Here is a 23,368-nt window from a genome sequence, read left to right as displayed (position 1 = left end):
AATTTTTTTTTCAGAAACTCCGGGGTGCCTGGAGGTCGCGGTGCACCACGCGACAGTTGTATTCCAAAACTGAGTCACTCAGAACACACGAGTACCCAAGCATGCTTGAAACTCATTCAAATGCAAGTACTTCTATCTGTTGTCTTGCTTGTTTCACACTCATTCCTTTTGGTTTGGGGAACATGTCAAAATCCCATGCCCAAAGAACTTCAGGTAGAGTTCGCGGAAATGCTCCGTGGACAACCCAGGCAGGGTAAGGATTAGCATTTCCACACTACTCAGAGAATTTTTATTTTCAGGGATGGATTTTTAGCCGAATTCAAGTTGAAGAAAAGTGGTTTCGGGAAAATCGCAGAAAATTTTTTTTCAGAAACTCCGGGGTGCCTAGATGTCGCGGTGAACCACGCGACAGTTGTATTCCAAAACTGAGTCACTCAGATCACACGAGTACCCAAGCATGCTTGAAACTCATTCAAATGCAAGTGCTTCTATCTTTTGTCTTGATTGGTTCCCACTCATTCCTTTTGGTTTAGGGAACATGTCAAAATCCCATGCCCAGAGAACGTCAAGTAGAGTTTGCGGAAATGCTCCATGGACAACCCAGGTAGGTTCAGGATCAGCATTTCCACACTACTCAGAGAATTTTTATTTTCAGGGATGGATTTTTAGCCCAATTCAAGTTGAAGAAAAGTGGTTTCGTGAAAATCGCAGAAAATTTTTTTTCAGAAACTCCGGGGTGCCTGGAGGTCGCGGAGCACCACGCGACAGTTGTATTCCAAAACTGAGTCACTCAGATCACACGAGTACCCAAGCATGCTTGAAACTCATTCAAATGCAAGTGCTTCTATCTGTTGTCTTGATTGTTTCCCACTCATTCCTTTTCGTTTGGGGAACATGTCAAAATCCCATGCCCAGAGAACTTCAGGTAGAGTTCGCGGAAATGCTCCATGGACACCCAGGCAGGGTAAGGATTAGCATTTCCACACTACTCAGAGAATTTTTATTTTCAGGGATGGATTTTCAGCCCAATTCAAGTTGAAGAAAAGTGGTTTCGTGAAAATCGCAGAAAATTTTTTTTCAGAAACTTCGGGGTGCCTGGAGGTCGCGGTGCACCACGCGACAGTTGTATTCCAAAACTGAGTCACTCAGATCACACGAGTACCCAAGCATGCTTGAAACTCATTCAAATGCAAGTGCTTCTATCTGTTGTCTTGATTGTTTCCCACTCATTCCTTTTCGTTTAGGGAACATGTCAAAATCCCATGCCCAGAGAACGTCAAGTAGAGTTTGCGGAAATGCTCCGTGGACAACCCAGGTAGGTTCAGGATCAGCATTTCCACACTACTCAGAGAATTTTTATTTTCAGGGATGGATTTTTAGCCCAATTCAAGTTGAAGAAAAGTGGTTTCGGGAAAATCGCAGAAAATTTTTTTTCAGAAACTCCGGGGTGCCTGGAGGTCGCATTGCACCACGCGACAGTTGTATTCCAAAACTGAGACACTCAGATCACACGAGTACCAAAGCAAGCTTGAAACTCATTCAAATGCAAGTGCTTCTATCTGTTGTCTTGATTTTTTCCCACTCATTCCTTTTGGTTTGGGGAACATGTCAAAATCCCATGCCCAGAAAACTTCAGGTAGAGTTCGCGGAAATGCTCCGTGGACAGCCCAGGCATGGTAAGTATCAGCATTTCCACACTACTCAGAGAATTTTTATTTTCAGGGATGGATTTTCAGCCCAATTCAAGTTGAAGAAAAGTGGTTTCGTGAAAATCGCAGAAAATTTTTTTTCAGAAATTTCGGGGTGCCTGGAGGTCGCGGTGCACCACGCGACAGTTGTATTCCAAATCTGAGTCACTCAGATCACACGAGTACCCAAGCATGCTTGAAACTCATTCAAATACAAGTGCTTCTATCTATTGTCTTGATTTTTTCCCACTCATTCCTTTTGGTTTGGGGGACATGTCAAAATCCCATGCCCAGAGAACTTCAACTAGAGTTCGCGGAAATGCTCAGTGGACACCCCAGGTAGGGTAAGGATCAGCATTTCCACACTACTCAGAGAATTTTTATTTTCAGGGATGGATTTTTAGCCCAATTCAAGTTGAAGAAAAGTGGTTTCGTGAATATCGCAAAAAAATTTTTTTCAGAAACTCCGGGGTGCCTGGATGTCGCGGTGCACCACGCGACAGTTGTATTCCAAAACTGAGTCACTCAGATCACACGAGTACCCAAGCATGCTTGAAACTCATTCAAATGCAAGTGCTTCTATCTGTTGTCTTGATTGTTTCCCACTCATTCCTTTTGGTTTGGGGAACATGTCAAAATCCCATGCCCAGAGAACTTCAGGTAGAGTTCGCGGAAATCCTCCGTAGACAACCCAGGCAGGGTAAGGATCAGCATTTCCACACTACTCAGAGAATTTTTATTTTCAGGGATGGATTTTTAGCCGAATTCAAGTTGAAGAAAAGTGGTTTCGTGAAAATCGCAGAAAATTTTTTTTTCAGAAACTCCGGGGTGCCTGGAGGTTGCGGTGCACCACGCGACAGTTGTATTCCAAAACTGAGTCACTCAGATCACACGAGTACCCAAGCATGCTTGAAACTCATTCAAATGCAAGTGCTTCTATCTGTTGTCTTGATTGTTTCCCACTCATTCCTTTTGGGTTGGGTAACGTCAAAATCCCATGCCCAGAGAACGTCAAGTAGAGTTTACGGAAATGCTCCGTGGACAACCCAGGTAGGTTCAGGATCAGCATTTCCACACTACTCTGAGAATTTTTATTTTCAGGGATGGATTTTCAGCCCAATTTAAGTTGAAGAAAAGTGGTTTCGGGAAAATCGCAGAAAATTTTTTTTCAGAAACTCCGGGGTGCCTGGATGTCGCGGTGAACCACGCGACAGTTGTATTCCAAAACTGAGTCACTCAGATCACACGAGTACCAAAGCAAGCTTGAAACTCATTCAAATGCAAGTGCTTCTATCTGTTGTCTTGATTGTTTCCCACTCATTCCTTTTGGTTTGGGGAACATGTCAAAATCCCATGCCCAGAAACCTTCAGGTAGAGTTCGCCGAAATGCTCCGTGGACAACCCAGGCAGGGTAAGGATTAGCATTTCCACACTACTCAGAGAATTTTTATTTTCAGGGATGGATTTTTAGCCGAATTCAAGTTGAAGAAAAGTGGTTTCGGGAAAATCGCAGAAAATTTTTTTTCAGAAACTCCGGGGTGCCTAGATGTCGCGGTGCACCACGCGACAGTTGTATTCCAAAACTGAGTCACTCAGATCACACGAATACCCAAGAATGCTTAAAACTCATTCAAATGCAAGCGCTTCTATCTGTTGTCTTGATTGGTTCCCACTCATTCCTTTTGGTTTAGGGAACATGTCAAAATCCCATGCCCAGAGAACGTCAAGTAGAGTTTGCGGAAATGCTCCGTGGACAACCCAGGTAGGTTCAGGATCAGCATTTCCACACTACTCAGAGAATTTTTATTTTCAGGGATGGATTTTTAGCCCAATTCAAGTTGAAGAAAAGTGGTTTCGTGAAAATCGCAGAAAAATTTTTTTCAGATACTCCGGGGTGCCTGGAGGTCGCGGTGCACCACGCGACAGTTGTATTCCAAAACTGAGTCACTCAGATCACACGAGTACCCAAGCATGCTTGAAACTCATTCAAATGCAACTGCTTCTATCTGTTGTCTTGATTGTTTCCCACTCATTCCTTTTGGTTTGGGTGATATATCAAAATCCCATGCCCAGAGAACTTCAACTAGAGTTCGTGGAAATGCTCCGTGGACAACCCAGGCAGGGTAAGGATCAGCATTTCCACACTACTCAGAGAATTTTTATTTTCAGGGATGGATTTTTAGCCGAATAAAAGTTGAAGAAAAGATTTCGGGAAAATCGCAGAAAATTTTTTTTCAGAAACTCCGGGGTGCCTGGATGTCGCGGTGAACCACGCGACAGTTGTATTCCAAAACTGAGTCACTCAGATCACACGAGTACCCAAGCATGCTTGAAACTCATTCAAATGCAAGTGCTTTTATCTGTTGTCTTGATTGGTTCCCACTCATTCCTTTTGGTTTAGGGAACATGTCAAAATCCCATGCCCAGAGAACGTCAAGTAGAGTTTGCGGAAATGCTCCGTGGACAACCCAGGTAGGTTCAGGATCAGCATTTCCACACTACTCAGAGAATTTTTATTTTCAGGGATGGATTTTTAGCCGAAATCAAGTTGAAGAAAAGTGGTTTCGTGAAAATCGCAGAAATTTTTTTTTCAGAAACTCCGGGGTGCCTGGAGGTCGCGGTGCACCACGCGACAGTTGTATTCCAAAACTGAGTCACTCAGATCACACGAGTACCCAAGCATGCTTGAAACTCATTCAAATGCAAGTGCTTCTATCTGTTGTCTTGATTGTTTCCCACTCATTCCTTTTGGTTTGGGGGACATGTCAAAATCCCATGCCCAGAAAACTTCAGGTAGAGTTCGGGGAAATGCTCCGTGGACACCCCAGGTAGGATAAGGATCAGCATTTCCACACTACTCTGAGAATTTTTATTTTCAGGGATGGATTTTTAGCCCAATTTAAGTTGAAGAAAAGTGGTTTCGGGAAAATCGCAGAAAAATTTTTTTCAGAAACTCCGGGGTGCCTGGATGTCGCGGTGAACCACGCGACAGTTGTATTCCAAAACTGAGTCACTCAGATCACACGAGTACCAAAGCAAGCTTGAAACTCATTCAAATGCAAGTGCTTCTATCTGTTGTCTTGATTTTTTCCCACTCATTCCTTTTGGTTTGGGGAACATGTCAAAATCCCATGCCCAGAAAACTTCAGGTAGAGTTCGCGGAAATGCTCCGTGGACAACCCAGGCAGGGTAAGGATCAGCATTTCCACACTACTCAGAGAATTTTTATTTTCAGGGATGGATTTTCAGCCGAATTCAAGTTGAAGAAAAGTGGTTTCGTGAAAATCGCAGAAAATTTTTTTTTCAGAAACTCCGGGGTGCCTGGAGGTCGCGGTGAACCACGCGACAGTTGTATTCCAAAACTGAGTCACTCAGATCACACGAGTACCCAAGCATGCTTGAAACTCATTCAAATGCAAGTGCTTCTATCTGTTGTCTTGATTGTTTCCCACTCATTCCTTTTGGTTTAGGGAACATGTCAAAATCCCATGCCCAGAGAACGTCAAGTAGAGTTTGTGGAAATGCTCCGTGGACAACCCAGGTAGGTTCAGGATCAGCATTTCCACACTACTCAGAGAACTTTTATTTTCAGGGATGGATTTTTAGCCCAATTGAAGTTGAAGAAAAGTGGTTTCGTGAAAATCGCAGAAAATTTTTTTTCAGAAACTCTGGGGTGCCTGGAGGTCGCGGTGCACCACGCGACAGTTGTATTCCAAAACTGAGTCACTCAGATCACACGAGTACCCAAGCATGCTTGAAACTCATTCAAATGCAAGTGCTTCTATCTGTTGTCTTGATTGTTTCCCACTCATTCCTTTTCATTTGGGGAACATGTCAAAATCCCATGCCCAGAGAACTTCAGGTAGAGTTCGCAGAAATGCTCCGTGGACACCCCAGGTAGGGTAAGGATCAGCATTTCCACACTACTCTGAGAATTTTTATTTTCAGGGATGGATTTTCAGCCCAATTTAAGTTGAAGAAAAGTGGTTTCGGGAAAATCGCAGAAAATTTTTTTTCAGAAACTCCGGGGTGCCTGGATGTCGCGGTGAACCACGCGACAGTTGTATTCCAAAACTGAGTCACTCAGATCACACGAGTACCAAAGCAAGCTTGAAACTCATTCAAATGCAAGTGCTTCTATCTGTTGTCTTGATTGTTTCCCACTCATTCCTTTTGGTTTGGGGAACATGTCAAAATCCCATGCCCAGAAACCTTCAGGTAGAGTTCGCGGAAATGCTCCGTGGACAACCCAGGCAGGGTAAGGATCAGCATTTCCACAATACTCACAGAATTTTTATTTTCAGGGATGGATTTTTAGCCCAATTCAAGTTGAAGAAAAGTGGTTTAGTGAAAATCGCAGAAAATTTTTTTTCAGAAACTCCGGGGTGCCTTGAGGTCGCGGTGCACCACGTGACAGTTGTATTCCAAAACTGAGTCACTCAGATCACACGAGTACCCAAGCATGCTTGAAACTCATTCAAATGCAAGTACTTCTATCTGTTGTCTTGATTGTTTCCCACTCATTCCTTTTGGTTTGGGGAACATGTCAAAATCACATGCCCAGAGAACTTCAGGTAGAGTTCGCGGAAATGCTCCGTGGACAACCCAGGCAGGGTAAGGATTAGCATTTCCACACTACTCAGAGAATTTTTATTTTCAGGGATGGATTTTTAGCCGAATTCAAGTTGAAGAAAAGTGGTTTCGGGAAAATCGCAGAAAATTTTTTTTCAGATACTCCGGGGTGCCTAGATGTCGCGGTGCACCACGCGACAGTTGTATTCCAAAACTGAGTCACTCAGATCACACGAGTTCCCAAGAATGCTTAAAACTCATTCAAATGCAAGTGCTTCTATCTGTTGTCTTGATTGGTTCCCACTCATTCCTTTTGGTTTAGGGAACATGTCAAAATCCCATGCCCAGAGAACGTCAAGTAGAGTTTGCGGAAATGCTCCGTGGACAACCCAGGTAGGTTCAGGATCAGCATTTCCACACTACTCAGAGAATTTTTATTTTCAGGGATGGATTTTTAGCCCAATTCAAGTTGAAGAAAAGTGGTTTCGTGAAAATCGCAGAAAATTTTTTTTCAGAAACTCCGGGGTGCCTGGAGGTCGCGGTGCACCACGCGACAGTTGTATTCCAAAACTGAGTCACTCAGATCACACGAGTACCCAAGCATGCTTGAAACTCATTCAAATGCAACTGCTTCTATCTGTTGTCTTGATTGTTTCCCACTCATTCCTTTTGGTTTGGGTGATATATCAAAATCCCATGCCCAGAGAACTTCAACTAGAGTTCGTGGAAATGCTCCGTGGACAACCCAGGCAGGGTAAGGATCAGCATTTCCACACTACTCAGAGAATTTTTATTTTCAGGGATGGATTTTTAGCCCAATTCAAGTTGAAGAAAAGTGGTTTCGTGAAAATCGCAGAAAATTTTTTTTCAGAAACTCCGGGGTGCCTGGAGGTCGCGGTGCACCACGCGACAGTTGTATTCCAAAACTGAGTCACTCAGATCACACGAGTACCAAAGCAAGCTTGAAACTCATTCAAATGCAAGTGCTTCTATCTGTTGTATTGATTTTTTCCCACTCATTCCTTTTGGTTTGGGGAACATGTCAAAATCCCATGCCCAGAAAACTTCAGGTAGAGTTCGCGGAAATGCTCCGTGGACAACCCAGGCAGGGTAAGGATCAGCATTTCCACACTACTCAGAGAATTTTTATTTTCAGGGATGGATTTTCAGCCGAATTCAAGTTGAAGAAAAGTGGTTTCGTGTAAATCGCAGAAAATTTTTTTTTCAGAAACTCCGGGGTGCCTGGAGGTCGCGGTGAACCACGCGACAGTTGTATTCCAAAACTGAGTCACTCAGATCACACGAGTACCCAAGCATGCTTGAAACTCATTCAAATGCAAGTGCTTCTATCTGTTGTCTTGATTGTTTCCCACTCATTCCTTTTGGTTTAGGGAACATGTCAAAATCCCATGCCCAGAGAACGTCAAGTAGAGTTTGTGGAAATGCTCCGTGGACAACCCAGGTAGGTTCAGGATCAGCATTTCCACACTACTCAGAGAACTTTTATTTTCAGGGATGGATTTTTAGCCCAATTGAAGTTGAAGAAAAGTGGTTTCGTGAAAATCGCAGAAAATTTTTTTTCTGAAACTCTGGGGTGCTTGGAGGTCGCGGTGCACCACGCGACAGTTGTATTCCAAAACTGAGTCACTCAGATCACACGAGTACCAAAGCATGCTTGAAACTCATTCAAATGCAAGTGCTTCTATCTGTTGTCTTGATTGTTTCCCACTCATTCCTTTTCATTTGGGGAACATGTCAAAATCCCATGCCCAGAGAACTTCAGGTAGAGTTCGCAGAAATGCTCCGTGGACACCCCAGGTAGGGTAAGGATCAGCATTTCCACACTACTCTGAGAATTTTTATTTTCAGGGATGGATTTTCAGCCCAATTTAAGTTGAAGAAAAGTGGTTTCGGGAAAATCGCAGAAAATTTTTTTTCAGAAACTCCGGGGTGCCTGGATGTCGCGGTGAACCACGCGACAGTTGTATTCCAAAACTGAGTCACTCAGATCACACGAGTACCAAAGCAAGCTTGAAACTCATTCAAATGCAAGTGCTTCTATCTGTTGTCTTGATTGTTTCCCACTCATTCCTTTTGGTTTGGGGAACATGTCAAAATCCCATGCCCAGAAACCTTCAGGTAGAGTTCGCGGAAATGCTCCGTGGACAACCCAGGCAGGGTAAGGATCAGCATTTCCACAATACTCACAGAATTTTTATTTTCAGGGATGGATTTTCAGCCCAATTCAAGTTGAACAAAAGTGGTTTCGTGAAAATCGCAGAAAAATTTTTTTCAGAAACTCCGGGTTCCCTGGAGGTCGCGGTGCACCACGCGACAGTTGTATTCCAAAACTGAGTCACTCAGATCACACGAGTACCCAAGCATGCTTGAAACTCATTCAAATGCAAGTGCTTCTACCTATTGTCTTGATTTTTTCCCACTCATTCCTTTTGGTTTGGGGGACATGTCAAAATCCCATGCCCAGAGAACTTCAACTAGAGTTCGCGGAAATGCTCAGTGGACACCCCAGGTAGGGTAAGGATCAGCATTTCCACACTACTCAGAGAATTTTTATTTTCAGGGATGGATTTTTAGCCCAATTCAAGTTGAAGAAAAGTGGTTTAGTGAAAATCGCAGAAAATTTTTTTTCAGAAACTCCGGGGTGCCTGGAGGTCGCGGTGCACCACGTGACAGTTGTATTCCAAAACTGAGTCACTCAGATCACACGAGTACCCAAGCATGCTTGAAACTCATTCAAATGCAAGTACTTCTATCTGTTGTCTTGATTGTTTCCCACTCATTCCTTTTGGTTTGGGGAACATGTCAAAATCACATGCCCAGAGAACTTCAGGTAGAGTTCGCGGAAATGCTCCGTGGACAACCCAGGCAGGGTAAGGATTAGCATTTCCACACTACTCAGAGAATTTTTATTTTCAGGGATGGATTTTTAGCCGAATTCAAGTTGAAGAAAAGTGGTTTCGGGAAAATCGCAGAAAATTTTTTTTCAGATACTCCGGGGTGCCTAGATGTCGCGGTGCACCACGCGACAGTTGTATTCCAAAACTGAGTCACTCAGATCACACGAGTACCCAAGAATGCTTAAAACTCATTCAAATGCAAGTGCTTCTATCTGTTGTCTTGATTGGTTCCCACTCATTCCTTTTGGTTTAGGGAACATGTCAAAATCCCATGCCCAGAGAACGTCAAGTAGAGTTTGCGGAAATGCTCCGTGGACAACCCAGGTAGGTTCAGGATCAGCATTTCCACACTACTCAGAGAATTTTTATTTTCAGGGATGGATTTTTAGCCCAATTCAAGTTGAAGAAAAGTGGTTTCGTGAAAATCGCAGAAAATTTTTTTTCAGAAACTCCGGGGTGCCTGGAGGTCGCGGTGCACCACGCGACAGTTGTATTCCAAAACTGAGTCACTCAGATCACACGAGTACCCAAGCATGCTTGAAACTCATTCAAATGCAAGTGCTTCTATCTGTTGTCTTGATTTTTTCCCACTCATTCCTTTTGGTTTGGGGAACATGTCAAAATCCCATGCCCAGAAAACTTCAGGTAGAGTTCGCGGAAATGCTCCGTGGACAACCCAGGCAGGGTAAGGATCAGCATTTCCACACTACTCAGAGAATTTTTATTTTCAGGGATGGATTTTCAGCCGAATTCAAGTTGAAGAAAAGTGGTTTCGTGTAAATCGCAGAAATTTTTTTTTTCAGAAACTCCGGGGTGCCTGGAGGTCGCGGTGAACCACGCGACAGTTGTATTCCAAAACTGAGTCACTCAGATCACACGATTACCCAAGCATGCTTGAAACTCATTCAAATGCAAGTGCTTCTATCTGTTGTCTTGATTGTTTCCCACTCATTCCTTTTGGTTTAGGGAACATGTCAAAATCCCATGCCCAGAGAACGTCAAGTAGAGTTTGTGGAAATGCTCCGTGGACAACCCAGGTAGGTTCAGGATCAGCATTTCCACACTACTCAGAGAACTTTTATTTTCAGGGATGGATTTTTAGCCCAATTGAAGTTGAAGAAAAGTGGTTTCGTGAAAATCGCAGAAAATTTTTTTTCTGAAACTCTGGGGTGCTTGGAGGTCGCGGTGCACCACGCGACAGTTGTATTCCAAAACTGAGTCACTCAGATCACACGAGTACCCAAGCATGCTTGAAACTCATTCAAATGCAAGTGCTTCTATCTGTTGTCTTGATTGTTTCCCACTCATTCCTTTTCATTTGGGGAACATGTCAAAATCCCATGCCCAGAGAACTTCAGGTAGAGTTCGCAGAAATGCTCCGTGGACACCCCAGGTAGGGTAAGGATCAGCATTTCCACACTACTCTGAGAATTTTTATTTTCAGGGATGGATTTTCAGCCCAATTTAAGTTGAAGAAAAGTGGTTTCGGGAAAATCGCAGAAAATTTTTTTTCAGTAACTCCGGGGTGCCTGGATGTCGCGGTGAACCACGCGACAGTTGTATTCCAAAACTGAGTCACTCAGATCACACGAGTACCAAAGCAAGCTTGAAACTCATTCAAATGCAAGTGCTTCTATCTGTTGTCTTGATTGTTTCCCACTCATTCCTTTTGGTTTGGGGAACATGTCAAAATCCCATGCCCAGAAACCTTCAGGTAGAGTTCGCGGAAATGCTCCGTGGACAACCCAGGCAGGGTAAGGATCAGCATTTCCACAATACTCACAGAATTTTTATTTTCAGGGATGGATTTTCAGCCCAATTCAAGTTGAACAAAAGTGGTTTCGTGAAAATCGCAGAAAAATTTTTTTCAGAAACTCCGGGTTCCCTGGAGGTCGCGGTGCACCACGCGACAGTTGTATTCCAAAACTGAGTCACTCAGATCACACGAGTACCCAAGCATGCTTGAAACTCATTCAAATGCAAGTGCTTCTACCTATTGTCTTGATTTTTTCCCACTCATTCCTTTTGGTTTGGGGGACATGTCAAAATCCCATGCCCAGAGAACTTCAACTAGAGTTCGCGGAAATGCTCAGTGGACACCCCAGGTAGGGTAAGGATCAGCATTTCCACACTACTCAGAGAATTTTTATTTTCAGGGATGGATTTTTAGCCCAATTCAAGTTGAAGAAAAGTGGTTTAGTGAAAATCGCAGAAAATTTTTTTTCAGAAACTCCGGGGTGCCTGGAGGTCGCGGTGCACCACGTGACAGTTGTATTCCAAAACTGAGTCACTCAGATCACACGAGTACCCAAGCATGCTTGAAACTCATTCAAATGCAAGTACTTCTATCTGTTGTCTTGATTGTTTCCCACTCATTCCTTTTGGTTTGGGGAACATGTCAAAATCACATGCCCAGAGAACTTCAGGTAGAGTTCGCGGAAATGCTCCGCGGACAACCCAGGCAGGGTAAGGATTAGCATTTCCACACTACTCAGAGAATTTTTATTTTCAGGGATGGATTTTTAGCCGAATTCAAGTTGAAGAAAAGTGGTTTCGGGAAAATCGCAGAAAATTTTTTTTCAGATACTCCGGGGTGCCTAGATGTCGCGGTGCACCACGCGACAGTTGTATTCCAAAACTGAGTCACTCAGATCACACGAGTACCCAAGAATGCTTAAAACTCATTCAAATGCAAGTGCTTCTATCTGTTGTCTTGATTGGTTCCCACTCATTCCTTTTGGTTTAGGGAACATGTCAAAATCCCATGCCCAGAGAACGTCAAGTAGAGTTTGCGGAAATGCTCCGTGGACAACCCAGGTAGGTTCAGGATCAGCATTTCCACACTACTCAGAGAATTTTTATTTTCAGGGATGGATTTTTAGCCCAATTCAAGTTGAAGAAAAGTGGTTTCGTGAAAATCGCAGAAAATTTTTTTTCAGAAACTCCGGGGTGCCTGGAGGTCGCGGTGCACCACGCGACAGTTGTATTCCAAAACTGAGTCACTCAGATCACACGAGTACCCAAGCATGCTTGAAACTCATTCAAATGCAACTGCTTCTATCTGTTGTCTTGATTGTTTCCCACTCATTCCTTTTGGTTTGGGTGATATATCAAAATCCCATGCCCAGAGAACTTCAACTAGAGTTCGTGGAAATGCTCCGTGGACAACCCAGGTTGGGTAAGGATCAGCATTTCCACACTACTCAGAGAATTTTTATTTTCAGGGATGGATTTTTAGCCGAATAAAAGTTGAAGAAAAGTGGTTTCGGGAAAATCGCAGAAAATTTTTTTTCAGAAACTCCGGGGTGCCTGGATGTCGCGGTGAACCACGCGACAGTTGTATTCCAAAACTGAGTCACTCAGACCACACGAGTACCCAAGCATGCTTGAAACTCATTCAAATGCAAGTGCTTTTATCTGTTGTCTTGATTGGTTCCCACTCATTCCTTTTGGTTTAGGGAACATGTCAAAATCCCATGCCCAGAGAACGTCAAGTAGAGTTTGCGGAAATGCTCCGTGGACAACCCAGGTAGGTTCAGGATCAGCATTTCCACACTACTCAGAGAATTTTTATTTTCAGGGATGGATTTTTAGCCGAATTCAAGTTGAAGAAAAGTGGTTTCGTGAAAATCGCAGAAAATTTTTTTTCAGAAACTCCGGGGTGCCTGGAGGTCGCGGTGCACCACGCGACAGTTGTATTCCAAAACTGAGTCACTCAGATCACACGAGTACCCAAGCATGCTTGAAACTCATTCAAATGCAAGTGCTTCTATCTGTTGTCTTGATTGTTTCCCACTCATTCCTTTTGGTTTGGGGGACATGTCAAAATCCCATGCCCAGAAAACTTCAGGTAGAGTTCGCGGAAATGCTCCGTGGACACCCCAGGTAGGATAAGGATCAGCATTTCCACACTATTCTGAGAATTTTTATTTTCAGGGATGGATTTTTAGCCCAATTTAAGTTGAAGAAAAGTGGTTTCGGGAAAATCGCAGAAAATTTTTTTTCAGAAACTCCGGGGTGCCTGGATGTCGCGGTGAACCACGCGACAGTTGTATTCCAAAACTGAGTCACTCAGATCACACGAGTACCAAAGCAAGCTTGAAACTCATTCAAATGCAAGTGCTTCTATCTGTTGTATTGATTTTTTCCCACTCATTCCTTTTGGTTTGGGGAACATGTCAAAATCCCATGCCCAGAAAACTTCAGGTAGAGTTCGCGGAAATGCTCCGTGGACAACCCAGGCAGGGTAAGGATCAGCATTTCCACACTACTCACAGAATTTTTATTTTCAGGGATGGATTTTCAGCCCAATTCAAGTTGAACAAAAGTGGTTTCGTGAAAATCGCAGAAAATTTTTTTTCAGAAACTCCGGGGTCCCTGGAGGTCGCGGTGCACCACGCGACAGTTGTATTCCAAAACTGAGTCACTCAGATCACACGAGTACCCAAGCATGCTTGAAACTCATTCAAAAGCAAGTGCTTCTACCTATTGTCTTGATTTTTTCCCACTCATTCCTTTTGGTTTGGGGAACATGTCAAAATCCCATGCCCAGAGAACTTCAGGTAGAGTTCGCGGAAATCCTCCGTAGACAACCCAGGCAGGGTAAGGATCAGCATTTCCACACTACTCAGAGAATTTTTATTTTCAGGGATGGATTTTTAGCCGAATTCAAGTTGAAGAAAAGTGATTTCGTGAAAATCGCAGAAAATTTTTTTTTCAGAAACTCCGGGGTGCCTGGAGGTTGCGGTGCACCACGCGACAGTTGTATTCCAAAACTGAGTCACTCAGATCACACGAGTACCCAAGCATGCTTGAAACTCATTCAAATGCAAGTGCTTCTATCTGTTGTCTTGATTGTTTCCCACTCATTCCTTTTGGGTTGGGTAACGTCAAAATCCCATGCCCAGAGAACGTCAAATAGAGTTTACGGAAATGCTCCGTGGACAACCCAGGTAGGTTCAGGATCAGCATTTCCACACTACTCTGAGAATTTTTATTTTCAGGGATGGATTTTCAGCCCAATTTAAGTTGAAGAAAAGTGGTTTCGGGAAAATCGCAGAAAATTTTTTTTCAGAAACTCCGGGGTGCCTGGATGTCGCGGTGAACCACGCGACAGTTGTATTCCAAAACTGAGTCACTCAGATCACACGAGTACCAAAGCAAGCTTGAAACTCATTCAAATGCAAGTGCTTCTATCTGTTGTCTTGATTGTTTCCCACTCATTCCTTTTGGTTTGGGGAACATGTCAAAATCCCATGCCCAGAAACCTTCAGGTAGAGTTCGCCGAAATGCTCCGTGGACAACCCAGGCAGGGTAAGGATTAGCATTTCCACACTACTCAGAGAATTTTTATTTTCAGGGATGGATTTTTAGCCGAATTCAAGTTGAAGAAAAGTGGTTTCGGGAAAATCGCAGAAAATTTTTTTTCAGAAACTCCGGGGTGCCTAGATGTCGCGGTGCACCACGCGACAGTTGTATTCCAAAACTGAGTCACTCAGATCACACGAGTACCCAAGAATGCTTAAAACTCATTCAAATGCAAGCGCTTCTATCTGTTGTCTTGATTGGTTCCCACTCATTCCTTTTGGTTTAGGGAACATGTCAAAATCCCATGCCCAGAGAACGTCAAGTAGAGTTTGCGGAAATGCTCCGTGGACAACCCAGGTAGGTTCAGGATCAGCATTTCCACACTACTCAGAGAATTTTTATTTTCAGGGATGGATTTTTAGCCCAATTCAAGTTGAAGAAAAGTGGTTTCGTGAAAATCGCAGAAAAATTTTTTTCAGATACTCCGGGGTGCCTGGAGGTCGCGGTGCACCACGCGACAGTTGTATTCCAAAACTGAGTCACTCAGATCACACGAGTACCCAAGCATGCTTGAAACTCATTCAAATGCAACTGCTTCTATCTGTTGTCTTGATTGTTTCCCACTCATTCCTTTTGGTTTGGGTGATATATCAAAATCCCATGCCCAGAGAACTTCAACTAGAGTTCGTGGAAATGCTCCGTGGACAACCCAGGCAGGGTAAGGATCAGCATTTCCACACTACTCAGAGAATTTTTATTTTCAGGGATGGATTTTTAGCCGAATAAAAGTTGAAGAAAAGATTTCGGGAAAATCGCAGAAAATTTTTTTTCAGAAACTCCGGGGTGCCTGGAGGTCGCGGTGCACCACGCGACAGTTGTATTCCAAAACTGAGTCACTCAGATCACACGAGTACCCAAGCATGCTTGAAACTCATTCAAATGCAAGTGCTTCTATCTGTTGTCTTGATTGTTTCCCACTCATTCCTTTTGGTTTGGGGGACATGTCAAAATCCCATGCCCAGAAAACTTCAGGTAGAGTTCGCGGAAATGCTCCGTGGACACCCCAGGTAGGATAAGGATCAGCATTTCCACACTACTCTGAGAATTTTTATTTTCAGGGATGGATTTTTAGCCCAATTTAAGTTGAAGAAAAGTGGTTTCGGGAAAATCGCAGAAAAATTTTTTTCAGAAACTCCGGGGTGCCTGGATGTCGCGGTGAACCACGCGACAGTTGTATTCCAAAACTGAGTCACTCAGATCACACGAGTACCAAAGCAAGCTTGAAACTCATTCAAATGCAAGTGCTTCTATCTGTTGTATTGATTTTTTCCCACTCATTCCTTTTGGTTTGGGGAACATGTCAAAATCCCATGCCCAGAAAACTTCAGGTAGAGTTCGCGGAAATGCTCCGTGGACAACCCAGGCAGGGTAAGGATCAGCATTTCCACACTACTCAGAGAATTTTTATTTTCAGGGATGGATTTTCAGCCGAATTCAAGTTGAAGAAAAGTGGTTTCGTGAAAATCGCAGAAAATTTTTTTTTCAGAAACTCCGGGGTGCCTGGAGGTCGCGGTGAACCACGCGACAGTTGTATTCCAAAACTGAGTCACTCAGATCACACGAGTACCCAAGCATGCTTGAAACTCATTCAAATGCAAGTGCTTCTATCTGTTGTCTTGATTGTTTCCCACTCATTCCTTTTGGTTTAGGGAACATGTCAAAATCCCATGCCCAGAGAACGTCAAGTAGAGTTTGTGGAAATACTCCGTGGACAACCCAGGTAGGTTCAGGATCAGCATTTCCACACTACTCAGAGAACTTTTATTTTCAGGGATGGATTTTTAGCCCAATTGAAGTTGAAGAAAAGTGGTTTCGTGAAAATCGCAGAAAATTTTTTTTCAGAAACTCTGGGGTGCCTGGAGGTCGCGGTGCACCACGCGACAGTTGTATTCCAAAACTGAGTCACTCAGATCACACGAGTACCCAAGCATGCTTGAAACTCATTCAAATGCAAGTGCTTCTATCTGTTGTCTTGATTGTTTCCCACTCATTCCTTTTGGTTTGGGGAACATGTCAAAATCCCATGCCCAGAAACCTTCAGGTAGAGTTCGCGGAAATGCTCCGTGGACAACCCAGGCAGGGTAAGGATCAGCATTTCCACAATACTCACAGAATTTTTATTTTCAGGGATGGATTTTCAGCCCAATTCAAGTTGAACAAAAGTGGTTTCGTGAAAATCGCAGAAAAATTTTTTTCAGAAACTCCGGGTTCCCTGGAGGTCGCGGTGCACCACGCGACAGTTGTATTCCAAAACTGAGTCACTCAGATCACACGAGTACCCAAGCATGCTTGAAACTCATTCAAATGCAAGTGCTTCTACCTATTGTCTTGATTTTTTCCCACTCATTCCTTTTGGTTTGGGGGACATGTCAAAATCCCATGCCCAGAGAACTTCAACTAGAGTTCGCGGAAATGCTCAGTGGACACCCCAGGTAGGGTAAGGATCAGCATTTCCACACTACTCAGAGAATTTTTATTTTCAGGGATGGATTTTTAGCCCAATTCAAGTTGAAGAAAAGTGGTTTAGTGAAAATCGCAGAAAATTTTTTTTCAGAAACTCCGGGGTGCCTTGAGGTCGCGGTGCACCACGTGACAGTTGTATTCCAAAACTGAGTCACTCAGATCACACGAGTACCCAAGCATGCTTGAAACTCATTCAAATGCAAGTACTTCTATCTGTTGTCTTGATTGTTTCCCACTCATTCCTTTTGGTTTGGGGAACATGTCAAAATCACATGCCCAGAGAACTTCAGGTAGAGTTCGCGGAAATGCTCCGTGGACAACCCAGGCAGGGTAAGGATCAGCATTTCCACACTACTCAGAGAATTTTTATTTTCAGGGATGGATTTTTAGCCCAATTCAAGTTGAAGAAAAGTGGTTTCGTGAAAATCGCAGAAAATTTTTTTTCAGAAACTCCGGGGTGCCTGGAGGTCGCGGTGCACCACGCGACAGTTGTATTCCAAAACTGAGTCACTCAGATCACACGAGTACCCAAGCATGCTTGAAACTCATTCAAATGCAACTGCTTCTATCTGTTGTCTTGATTGTTTCCCACTCATTCCTTTTGGTTTGGGTGATATATCAAAATCCCATGCCCAGAGAACTTCAACTAGAGTTCGTGGAAATGCTCCGTGGACAACCCAGGCAGGGTAAGGATCAGCATTTCCACACTACTCAGAGAATTTTTATTTTCAGGGATGGATTTTTAGCCTAATTCAAGTTGAAGAAAAGTGGTTTCGTGAAAATCGCAGAAAATTTTTTTTCAGAAACTCCGGGGTGCCTGGAGGTTGCAGTGCACCACGCGACAGTTGTATTCCAAAACTGAGTCACTCAGATCACACGAGTACCAAAGCAAGCTTGAAACTCATTCAAATGCAAGTGCTTCTATCTGTTGTATTGATTTTTTCCCACTCATTCCTTTTGGTTTGGGGAACATGTCAAAATCCCATGCCCAGAAAACTTCAGGTAGAGTTCGCGGAAATGCTCCGTGGACAACCCAGGCAGGGTAAGGATCAGCATTTCCACACTACTCAGAGAATTTTTATTTTCAGGGATGGATTTTCAGCCGAATTCAAGTTGAAGAAAAGTGGTTTCGTGAAAATCGCAGAAAATTTTTTTTTCAGAAACTCCGGGGTGCCTGGAGGTCGCGGTGAACCACGCGACAGTTGTATTCCAAAACTGAGTCACTCAGATCACACGAGTACCCAAGCATGCTTGAAACTCATTCAAATGCAAGTGCTTCTATCTGTTGTCTTGATTGTTTCCCACTCATTCCTTTTGGTTTAGGGAACATGTCAAAATCCCATGCCCAGAGAACGTCAAGTAGAGTTTGTGGAAATGCTCCGTGGACACCCCAGGTAGGGTAAGGATCAGCATTTCCACACTACTCTGAGAATTTTTATTTTCAGGGATGGATTTTCAGCCCAATTTAAGTTGAAGAAAAGTGGTTTCGGGAAAATCGCAGAAAATTTTTTTTCAGAAACTCCGGGGTGCCTGGATGTCGCGGTGAACCACGCGACAGTTGTATTCCAAAACTGAGTCACTCAGATCACACGAGTACCAAAGCAAGCTTGAAACTCATTCAAATGCAAGTGCTTCTATCTGTTGTCTTGATTGTTTCCCACTCATTCCTTTTGGTTTGGGGAACATGTCAAAATCCCATGCCCAGAAACCTTCAGGTAGAGTTCGCGGAAATGCTCCGTGGACAACCCAGGCAGGGTAAGGATCAGCATTTCCACAATACTCACAGAATTTTTATTTTCAGGGATGGATTTTCAGCCCAATTCAAGTTGAACAAAAGTGGTTTCGTGAAAATCGCAGAAAAATTTTTTTCAGAAACTCCGGGTTCCCTGGAGGTCGCGGTGCACCACGCGACAGTTGTATTCCAAAACTGAGTCACTCAGATCACACGAGTACCCAAGCATGCTTGAAACTCATTCAAATGCAAGTGCTTCTACCTATTGTCTTGATTTTTTCCCACTCATTCCTTTTGGTTTGGGGGACATGTCAAAATCCCATGCCCAGAGAACTTCAACTAGAGTTCGCGGAAATGCTCAGTGGACACCCCAGGTAGGGTAAGGATCAGCATTTCCACACTACTCAGAGAATTTTTATTTTCAGGGATGGATTTTTAGCCCAATTCAAGTTGAAGAAAAGTGGTTTAGTGAAAATCGCAGAAAATTTTTTTTCAGAAACTCCGGGGTGCCTGGAGGTCGCGGTGCACCACGTGACAGTTGTATTCCAAAACTGAGTCACTCAGATCACACGAGTACCCAAGCATGCTTGAAACTCATTCAAATGCAAGTACTTCTATCTGTTGTCTTGATTGTTTCCCACTCATTCCTTTTGGTTTGGGGAACATGTCAAAATCACATGCCCAGAGAACTTCAGGTAGAGTTCGCGGAAATGCTCCGTGGACAACCCAGGCAGGGTAAGGATTAGCATTTCCACACTACTCAGAGAATTTTTATTTTCAGGGATGGATTTTTAGCCGAATTCAAGTTGAAGAAAAGTGGTTTCGGGAAAATCGCAGAAAATTTTTTTTCAGATACTCCGGGGTGCCTAGATGTCGCGGTGCACCACGCGACAGTTGTATTCCAAAACTGAGTCACTCAGATCACACGAGTACCCAAGAATGCTTAAAACTCATTCAAATGCAAGTGCTTCTATCTGTTGTCTTGATTGGTTCCCACTCATTCCTTTTGGTTTAGGGAACATGTCAAAATCCCATGCCCAGAGAACGTCAAGTAGAGTTTGCGGAAATGCTCCGTGGACAACCCAGGTAGGTTCAGGATCAGCATTTCCACACTACTCAGAGAATTTTTATTTTCAGGGATGGATTTTTAGCCCAATTCAAGTTGAAGAAAAGTGGTTTCGTGAAAATCGCAGAAAATTTTTTTTCAGAAACTCCGGGGTGCCTGGAGGTCGCGGTGCACCACGCGACAGTTGTATTCCAAAACTGAGTCACTCAGATCACACGAGTACCCAAGCATGCTTGAAACTCATTCAAATGCAACTGCTTCTATCTGTTGTCTTGATTGTTTCCCACTCATTCCTTTTGGTTTGGGTGATATATCAAAATCCCATGCCCAGAGAACTTCAACTAGAGTTCGTGGAAATGCTCCGTGGACAACCCAGGTTGGGTAAGGATCAGCATTTCCACACTACTCAGAGAATTTTTATTTTCAGGGATGGATTTTTAGCCGAATAAAAGTTGAAGAAAAGTGGTTTCGGGAAAATCGCAGAAAATTTTTTTTCAGAAACTCCGGGGTGCCTGGATGTCGCGGTGAACCACGCGACAGTTGTATTCCAAAACTGAGTCACTCAGATCACACGAGTACCCAAGCATGCTTGAAACTCATTCAAATGCAAGTGCTTTTATCTGTTGTCTTGATTGGTTCCCACTCATTCCTTTTGGTTTAGGGAACATGTCAAAATCCCATGCCCAGAGAACGTCAAGTAGAGTTTGCGGAAATGCTCCGTGGACAACCCAGGTAGGTTCAGGATCAGCATTTCCACACTACTCAGAGAATTTTTATTTTCAGGGATGGATTTTTAGCCGAATTCAAGTTGAAGAAAAGTGGTTTCGTGAAAATCGCAGAAAATTTTTTTTCAGAAACTCCGGGGTGCCTGGAGGTCGCGGTGCACCACGCGACAGTTGTATTCCAAAACTGAGTCACTCAGATCACACGAGTACCCAAGCATGCTTGAAACTCATTCAAATGCAAGTGCTTCTATCTGTTGTCTTGATTGTTTCCCACTCATTCCTTTTGGTTTGGGGGACATGTCAAAATCCCATGCCCAGAAAACTTCAGGTAGAGTTCGCGGAAATGCTCCGTGGACACCCCAGGTAGGATAAGGATCAGCATTTCCACACTACTCTGAGAATTTTTATTTTCAGGGATGGATTTTTAGCCCAATTTAAGTTGAAGAAAAGTGGTTTCGGGAAAATCGCAGAAAATTTTTTTTCAGAAACTCCGGGGTGCCTGGATGTCGCGGTGAACCACGCGACAGTTGTATTCCAAAACTGAGTCACTCAGATCACACGAGTACCAAAGCAAGCTTGAAACTCATTCAAATGCAAGTGCTTCTATCTGTTGTATTGATTTTTTCCCACTCATTCCTTTTGGTTTGGGGAACATGTCAAAATCCCATGCCCAGAAAACTTCAGGTAGAGTTCGCGGAAATGCTCCGTGGACAACCCAGGCAGGGTAAGGATCAGCATTTCCACACTACTCAGAGAATTTTTATTTTCAGGGATGGATTTTCAGCCGAATTCAAGTTGAAGAAAAGTGGTTTCGTGAAAATCGCAGAAAATTTTTTTTTCAGAAACTCCGGGGTGCCTAGAGATCGCGGTGAACCACGCGACAGTTGTATTCCAAAACTGAGTCACTCAGATCACACGAGTACCCAAGCATGCTTGAAACTCATTCAAATGCAAGTGCTTCTATCTGTTGTCTTGATTGTTTCCCACTCATTCCTTTTGGTTTAGGGAACATGTCAAAATCCCATGCCCAGAGAACGTCAAGTAGAGTTTGCGGAAATGCTCCGTGGACAACCCAGGCAGGGTAAGGATCAGCATTTCCACACTACTCACAGAATTTTTATTTTCAGGGATGGATTTTCAGCCCAATTCAAGTTGAACAAAAGTGGTTTCGTGAAAATCGCAGAAATTTTTTTTTCAGAAACTCCGGGGTCCCTGGAGGTCGCGGTGCACCACGCGACAGTTGTATTCCAAAACTGAGTCACTCAGATCACACGAGTACCCAAGCATGCTTGAAACTCATTCAAAAGCAAGTGCTTCTACCTATTGTCTTGATTTTTTCCCACTCATTCCTTTTGGTTTGGGGGACATGTCAAATTCCCATGCCCAGAGAACTTCAACTAGAGTTCGCGGAAATGCTCAGTGGACACCCCAGGTAGGGTAAGGATCAGCATTTCCACACTACTCAGAGAATTTTTATTTTCAGGGATGGATTTTTAGCCCAATTCAAGTTGAAGAAAAGTGGTTTAGTGAAAATCGTAGAAAATTTTTTTTCAGAAACTCCGGGGTGCCTGGAGGTCGCGGTGCACCACGCGACAGTTGTATTCCAAAACTGAGTCACTCAGATCACACGAGTACCCAAGCATGCTTGAAACTCATTCAAATCCAAGTACTTCTATCTGTTGTCTTGATTGTTTCCCACTCATTCCTTTTGGTTTGGGGAACATGTCAAAATCCCATGCCCAGAGAACTTCAGGTAGAGTTCGCGGAAATGCTCCGTGGACAACCCAGGCAGGGTAAGGATTAGCATTTCCACACTACTCAGAGAATTTTTATTTTCAGGGATGGATTTTTAGCCGAATTCAAGTTGAAGAAAAGTGGTTTCGGGAAAATCGCAGAAAATTTTTTTTCAGAAACTCCGGGGTGCCTAGATGTCGCGGTGCACCACGCGACAGTTGTATTCCAAAACTGAGTCACTCAGATCACACGAGTACCCAAGCATGCTTGAAACTCATTCAAATGCAAGTGCTTCTACCTATTGTCTTGATTTTTTCCCACTCATTCCTTTTGGTTTGGGGGACATGTCAAAATCCCATGCCCAGAGAACTTCAACTAGAGTTCGCGGAAATGCTCAGTGGACACCCCAGGTAGGGTAAGGATCAGCATTTCCACACTACTCAGAGAATTTTAATTTTCAGGGATGGATTTTTAGCCCAATTCATGTTGAAGAAAAGTGGTTTAGTGAAAATCGTAGAAAATTTTTTTTCAGAAACTCCGGGGTGCATGGAGGTCGCGGTGCACCACGCGACAGTTGTATTCCAAAACTGAGTCACTCAGATCACACGAGTACCCAAGCATGCTTGAAACTCATTCAAATGCAAGTACTTCTATCTGTTGTCTTGATTGTTTCCCACTCATTCCTTTTGGTTTGGGGAACATGTCAAAATCCCATGCCCAGAGAACTTCAACTAGAGATCGCGGCAATGCTCAGTAGACACCCCAGGTAGGGTAAGGATCAGCATTTCCACACTACTCAGAGAATTTTTATTTTCAGGGATGGATTTTTAGCCCAATTTAAGTTGAAGAAAAGTGGTTTCGTGAAAATCGCAGAAAATTTTTTTTCAGAAACTCCGGGGTCCCTGGAGATCGCGGTGCACCACGCGACAGTTTTATTCCAAAACTGAGTCACTCAGATCACACGAGTACCCAAGCATGCTTGAAACTCATTCAAATGCATGTGCTTCTATCTGTTGTATTGATTTTTTCCCACTCATTCCTTTTGGTTTGGGGAACATGTCAAAATCCCATGCCCAGAAAACTTCAGGTAGAGTTCGCGGAAA

This window comes from Atractosteus spatula, chromosome 14 (genome assembly GCF_055471065.1).
Source record: "Atractosteus spatula isolate fAtrSpa1 chromosome 14, fAtrSpa1.hap1, whole genome shotgun sequence".
NCBI lineage: Eukaryota > Metazoa > Chordata > Actinopteri > Semionotiformes > Lepisosteidae > Atractosteus > Atractosteus spatula.
This window is presented reverse-complemented; position numbering follows the sequence as displayed.